Source organism: Hylobates moloch, unplaced genomic scaffold, assembly GCF_009828535.3.
Source record: "Hylobates moloch isolate HMO894 unplaced genomic scaffold, HMol_V3 SCAFFOLD_4, whole genome shotgun sequence".
Classification (NCBI taxonomy): domain Eukaryota; kingdom Metazoa; phylum Chordata; class Mammalia; order Primates; family Hylobatidae; genus Hylobates; species Hylobates moloch.
This window is the reverse complement of record NW_026652279.1, coordinates 81,406,243-81,413,129: the sequence shown is the minus strand read 5'-3', so window position 1 is coordinate 81,413,129 and position 6,887 is coordinate 81,406,243. Positions and strand designations below refer to the sequence as shown.

At 35.7% G+C, this 6,887-nt stretch overlaps 1 long non-coding RNA gene across 1 annotated transcript; it reads right to left on the bottom strand.

The window, feature by feature from the left end:
• Positions 1 to 3,169: 3,169 nt before the first annotated feature.
• On the bottom strand, positions 3,170 to 5,293 carry LOC131383193 (uncharacterized). Its single transcript, XR_009213014.1, has 3 exons — positions 5,179 to 5,293; positions 5,056 to 5,096; positions 3,170 to 3,488 (listed from the first exon to the last, which is right to left on the bottom strand). It is a non-coding gene; the product is annotated as an uncharacterized LOC131383193 (long non-coding RNA).
• Between the last annotated feature and the right edge of the window lie 1,594 nt (positions 5,294 to 6,887).

The window sequence follows — 6,887 nt, the reverse complement described above, 5'->3', positions numbered from 1 at the left end:
CAGCATGGCAAAACCCCGTCTCTACTAAAAATACAAAAATTGGCTGGGCATGGTGGCAGGCACCTGTAATCCCAGCTACTCAGGAGGCTGAGGCAGGAGAATCGCTTGAACCCAGGAGGCAGAGGTTGCAGTGACCCAAGATCATGCCATTGCACTCCAGCCTGGGCAACAGAGCAAGACTCCGACTCAAAAAAAAAAAAAAAAAAAGGTGTTAAATATCTAATGAATTCTATTATAGTTTTGAGAAGGTACCAAAAGATTCAGAAGATTCACAACTTATATAACAGCACAGCTTAATAAGTGAAAACAGATTGCACATCTTTGGGCCTTATGCTTATCCCTTCCAAGTTGATTGGGGTTAATTTCAAAACAGACTTGTTTTAATAAAACAGTACTTTTCCTTTATCAAGGGAAAATAGAACAGGAACTAACACAGAGCTTACTATGTCAGGCACTATGCTATTTGTTTTATCTATCTCTAACAATCTTCACAGTAACCCTGCATGAGAGTTTAATTAACTCAATTTTACAGATGAGGAAATTAAGCCTCAGAGAGATGAAGTAACTTCCTCAGTGTCCCATAGTCTGAATTTGAGCCATGATGATCTGATTCCAAAACCTACGTTTCTAGGGAAAATAGGTTATACTCAGTACACTTTCTCACCCCCACTCTTCCACTACACACCACATCACATTTTCTCCTAACATCCTAGCCTCTAATTGGCACTTCTTTCTTTGCTTTTGAATAATTTGCCTGAACTCTGGACAATGTGTTTTATCCTCTCCTACAGCAGAAGTTTCTAGAACATTCTTTTGCTGAACATTCATAACGCCTTCCCCTTCTTAACTTCTGTGATACCATTCTTCCAGTTGTCCCCCTCATCCTTTCTCAATATTTTTCCTTCTCAATAATATTCCCTAAATTGCCTCCTAACACTTCAAATGTCAGCATTCCCCAGGGTTTCAACCTCAATTCCTATTTTTCAGACTGCATATTTTTCCCAAGCAATCCCTTGTAGTTTCATGACTTCATGTGACACTTATGACTTGGTGATCTCTATTTTCAGAGAAGCAACTTTCCATAATCCAAAACTATTTTCAGTTGCTTCCAAACCACTATCACCTGTGTAATACACACAAACAAAACTAAACTTACCATTTCGTAACATCCTAACTAGTTTCAATGTCTATTATCCTGTTCATTGTAATCCATGAAGTTATTCAAGCCAAAACTCTCAATTGTCATTAAATTCTCTTTCAGTCTCACCCAATATCTAAGTATTCATGAAATCCTCATTCCTAAATAGATCTTTAATCTGTCTCCTCTGCTCCATCCCCATATAATACTGCCCAAGCTAAAAAAAACCCACCTTCCCTTACCTAGACTACGACAAAAGCATCCTAACTGGTTTCTCTGATTCAATTCTAACCCACCCTGAGGAATCCTTCTTCATGGTGGTTGGGGTGGGGGTGGGAGGATCTTTCAATCTCTATATAAAATATTTCAATAGCTTCTTATCATATATAAAAAAATTCACACTCCCTAACATGAATACCAAACCCTTTATTATTTAGCCCCTGCATATTATTTCCAGCTTCATCGCTCATCATCCCTCTTATTTATTCCAGACATACTGAACTAACTGTAGAGCTGGGGTGTCTTTAGACAGACTGACCCAGAAATACTTTATAATAATTTGAAAATCTACCTATCTTATGATTTTAAAATTCCACTTCTAAGAACATGTATACTTGAAGCAGTGGTTCTCAAACTTTTTTATTAGAATTACCTGAAGAGTTAATAAAAATATAGAGGTGGCAAGTGGGTTGAAGGATAGGACTTGGCCTTTGTATTTTTATGAAGTGCCCTAGGTGATTCCATAACCTACCAAAGTTTATGGATCACTGCCTTAAAGCAGGGGCTGGCAAACTATAGCCTGAAGATCAAATTCAGCTTCTGCCTGTTTTTGTAAACCAAGATGTTTTAGAATACAGCCCACCAATTAGGTATTGTCTATGGCTCCCTTTATACTACAGCAGCAGGGTTGAACAGCTACAACAAAGATCAGACATCATACAGCTGCAATGGTGAAAATATTTACTATTTATCCATCTACAGAAAAGTTTGCTAATCCTAGAGGAACACTTTGCACTGAAAGACACATATAAGGATATTCACTGTGGCAATGCTTGTCATAGTGAGATTTTGAAAAATTCATGATGTACGTAAATAGTCTAACAAACATACTAAGGATATACACATATAATGAAATACTATACAACTGATAAAATTTACTAGATCTTTATTAACATGAATGGAATTAAAGAATGAGTAAAAGAATGATATGCACAGTATGATACTTTTTATATGCATTTTTATACATACAACATGTAGACATATTAAAAATAAACTGAAATAATATACACCAAATTCATGGTAGTCCTTGCCTATGAAAGGAAAGAAAAAGAAGACAGGGAGGAGAACAAAAAGGATCTCAACTCTATAAATTGTTTTCATTAAAACATTTAAAGTCAAAAAGGGACACAGATCTGAAGATTTATAAATACTAGAATATGGAGTTTGTTTGCCATAATACACTCTGTGGGTTTTAACTCAAAATTAAAACCAGAAACAACCTACAATACCCAGTTATAGGGAAAAGTGATTGAACATTCACATTCCAACACAATGGAACATAATATATCCTTGAAAAATGCACACGAAGAGAACATAACATATGAAATAATTGACTTAATTACCCTGATTAGCATAGGATTCAAAACTGTCCATGCAGTAAGGTTATAATTATACTTTAAACAACAATAAAAATTAGCTGTAATCCTTTTTCACTTTGTTTGTTGGCTGACTTATTTATTTGGTTGTTCTTTTTAATCAATATGTATGCATACAAAAATTACTAAAAACAGAACTGTCTACAGTGGATATGTTTGATTTTATGATATTCTTTTTCTTTGCCTTTTATTTTCCAAATAATATCAACTGAATACATGTTGAATGAATATGTATCAATGAATTGAATGAATACATAAAATGAAATGACTTCACTTTAAATGACTTTGTGTGTGGCAGATACAGCCAACTGTACGCTCACAATCCACTCTTCTCTTCTTCCTGTATATTCAGTAAAACACTGTATTTCCTAGCCTGTCATGCACGCGAAGTTGCCCATATGATACAGTTCTAACTCCCAATGAAATGTCAAGGGGAATTACTGGGTGCAGCATCTTACAAAGCTCTTTGAAGGGGAGTAGACCTGACTGGCTTTCACCTTTACCATTTCTCCTTCACCTACTTCTTTCTTTGAATGATAATGTGAAGCTGCTGAGAAGGTGAAGCAGCCATCTTTAAACACGAGGACAAAAGCCACTCACAAATGGATGGCAGAGTAGAAACTTAGGGGAAGCCTGGATTCCTGAAGGCATTATACAGCCACTGCACCACCCCTGGACTGCAAACCTCATACTTTCTGTCACATGAGGGAAAAAAAGAAAAGAGAAAAAAAACTTTACTTGTTTAAACCTTTCTCTTACATTCTGCCAGATGCAACCCTTAACTGATACATCATGCTAAAATAAAATTTTAATAAATTACCCCACTGAAAGACACTTAGAAGATAATATAATCTATCTTACCTTCAGAGGAGAAAAGTGAACCTCAAGAAAAAAAAAAGTTGGAGGCACCAACCTAATATCAGAACAAAGACTAAAGCTTCACTCTCACTTATGTGAATAATTTTTTCTAAAATATTAAAATCATACCGAACTTTACATTTCAAAATGGCTGAAACAGGTGGGGTGTGGTGACTCACACCTGTCATCCCAGCACTTTGGGAGGCGAGGCAAGTGGATTGCTTGAGCTCAGCAGTTCGAGACCAGCCTGGGACACATGGTGAAACCTCGTCTCTACTAAAAATACAATAATTAGCCAGGCATGGTGGCATGAGCCTGTAGTCCTAGCTATTCAGGAGGCTGAGGTGAGAGGATTGCTTGAGCTCAGCAGGCAAAGGCTGTAGTGAGCCAAGATTGAACCACTACACTCCAGCCTGGGTGACAGAGTGAGACCCTCCCTCAAAAAAACAAAAAAATGCTGAATGGTAAATTTTACATTATGTATATTTACCACAATAAAAGAGAGATAAAACTATATTAAAATGAAGTCCACTTTAATGATCTAGTTTAAAGAAAACATTTTATATATTTTTGTCAAATAACATATAAAATATTACACATATACTAGTCAACAACGAGTGCCCATCCTTTTGCTACTCATAAGCAAATCTGCAGTTTGAAGAAATAAATGTATTTTTTCCAACATGAATATGTTCCAGAGTCTCAGGTAGTAGTTAGAAAACCAATTAAATGCTCCTTAGATATGCCCTAAGGTATTTTACCAAGTCATACCAGCACTTGTTGCTACTCTCCACAAGGGTGGTGATATCCACTCTCTTGAGCTAGGACTGAGCCTCAGTTATCAAGAAGCCGGTAGATAGAATATTTTATATCCAGTAGGTAGTAATAAAATTCTACCTGCAATTAAGAAAAGGCACTAAGCTTAACATAGCCCTAGCAACTATTTCTAAATGCCACAAGAGGGCGATATAACTCTATGACAGCACATGGGAAAACACAATTTTTCGAATTAAAAAAGAAAAATTCCTGACTTTCCAAGATATGGAAATAAAGGCATGTCTGGGTTGAAAATAACAAGTGTGCAAAAAGACTTATTTCTCCTCAATTCATTATTAGCAAAAACACAGTATTTGTCTATATCTTTCTCTGAAGGTTGGCAGTGATTCAAAAAGCAATATCCATACATGCTCTGCTCTTCAGGACACCTGTGAATATAGCCGGCAACTTAGTGCTCCACCTATAGCTACTCAAAAATTATTTGTTGTTACTTCAAACAGGTCCCTTGAACAAAATAGTTTATTTGGACCTTGCCCTAGTCTTCAAATTTCTGTTTGAAATATGTCTGGAAAAAATAGACATAATTTCCTTCAATTATTTTTTGTGTTTAATCACATTTCTACTCACCACTGGCATTTGTTCATAGACACGAATAGAAGATAGTCTATCTACAATAAATCAAATATGAGCACTTAATGTTTTATCAGTTTTAACTCAAATTATAAAACGTACATATGATTGGTTTTGTACCTGAAGAGTTTCCACGGATTTTTTCCATCTTCTCCTTGAGATAAACAATTTGCTTTTCTAGTTGATCATTTAATTCAAGTTGTGTCTCATAACGGGTTTTCCATTCATTACCTGAGTAAAAACAGGGGGAAACAATCAAGATCACCCCACCACCTCTCATTTATTCATTAAAATAACATGATGAGCTTGATCTTACTCTATTACTATATTTGACTTCATTGGCAATACAGATCAACTAGAAGGAAATAATTATTAAGTCTGTATTTCTGTTAGTAAGATTTTCCAGATTGCAAGAATTAGACCCACACTCAGGCTACCACACAGCCAAACCTTATCACAACTACTGCAATTCCTCTTCTTCCCTACTTCCCACCCCCTTTTTTCTTTTACTTCTTGTGCATCCTTACAATGAATTCAATTAGAGGGAATATCAGGACATGTTTCTTTCCTTGGAACTTGAAATACCCACATATATAATATTCATATATTTCATATATGATATTTCATATATCTATCTGAAATTTCAATTCAAGGAAATTGAAAATATATTATATATTATATATTTAAATATCCTAAACATTACTAACCTATCCAATGTCATGTTCATTTTTTTCCTTTGAAAGCAATTCTGAAGTCTGCTTAATAACTATCACTTATGTGTCTGCTGTGTGTAAAGCACACAATGCTTTACATACATTAACTAATTTAATCCTCATTTTAGAAATGTAGTTACCTATTTTACAAAGATGAGGAAACCAAGGCTCAAAGATGTCAATGTCAAATAACATTCTTAAGATGACAGAGCTAATAAATAAGGGAACCAGGTTTTTAATCCAGTTTTATCTGCCTTTGAAATCATATCCTCTTAACTGCTAAGCTGAAGGAACAATGTACATTTAGTTTTCTTCTCAGGCATTTTCTCTTAACCTTAAGCAGTTTTCTTTCACTAAACCCCTTTAGTTATTAAAGTCAAAGCACTTTTCTTATGTCTGGGGAAAAAGAATACAGCCTAAAATGAAAAGGTCTTTGTTCAGATTCAAAGCCCAAAGCTAACTTTTTCGAGTCTTTAAAGTCAGGCTTTGTAGAGGGCCAAAAGATGGCTTCTTTTTCAACTTTAAATGATATTCACATGTCTGAAATAACTACTGCTACGTAACAGTTGGTGGAAGAGTTCAGGAGAAAGAGTATTAGCACATACCACTACCAACCTCCTCACCCCTGACACAGGTCTCCCTTACACCCTCATCTCTATGCAAATGCGGTCTACCAAAGGGGCTGGAACACCCTCGCATACTGAAACTGAAAGTCATTAACCCAAAAGCTTTGGAAAGGAACAAGAAGAAAGGAGAAGCCCTGAAAAGACTAAACATTTACCCAAAAGATACAGTAGAGCTCAACTGTATGGAATCATCTTTATAACTTGCTACCTAAAGTCTCCCTTTGTCATGGTATCCCCTTTCCTACCATGGTAACGGATGCTTCAGAGCAAGATGAGAATGGTTACCAAAAAATTAAAAATGCAATTTATTTTTGGCACATCTGAGTACAGTTTATAAATTTTGACACCATTTTATTTTAAAATATTATTGACTTTTAAGTCAATCATCAAATTTAGATTATCAAATATAGAAAAGCCAGCCAGGCACGGTGGCTCACACCTGTAATCCCACCATTTTGGGAGGCTGAGGTGGGAGGATCACGAGGTCAGG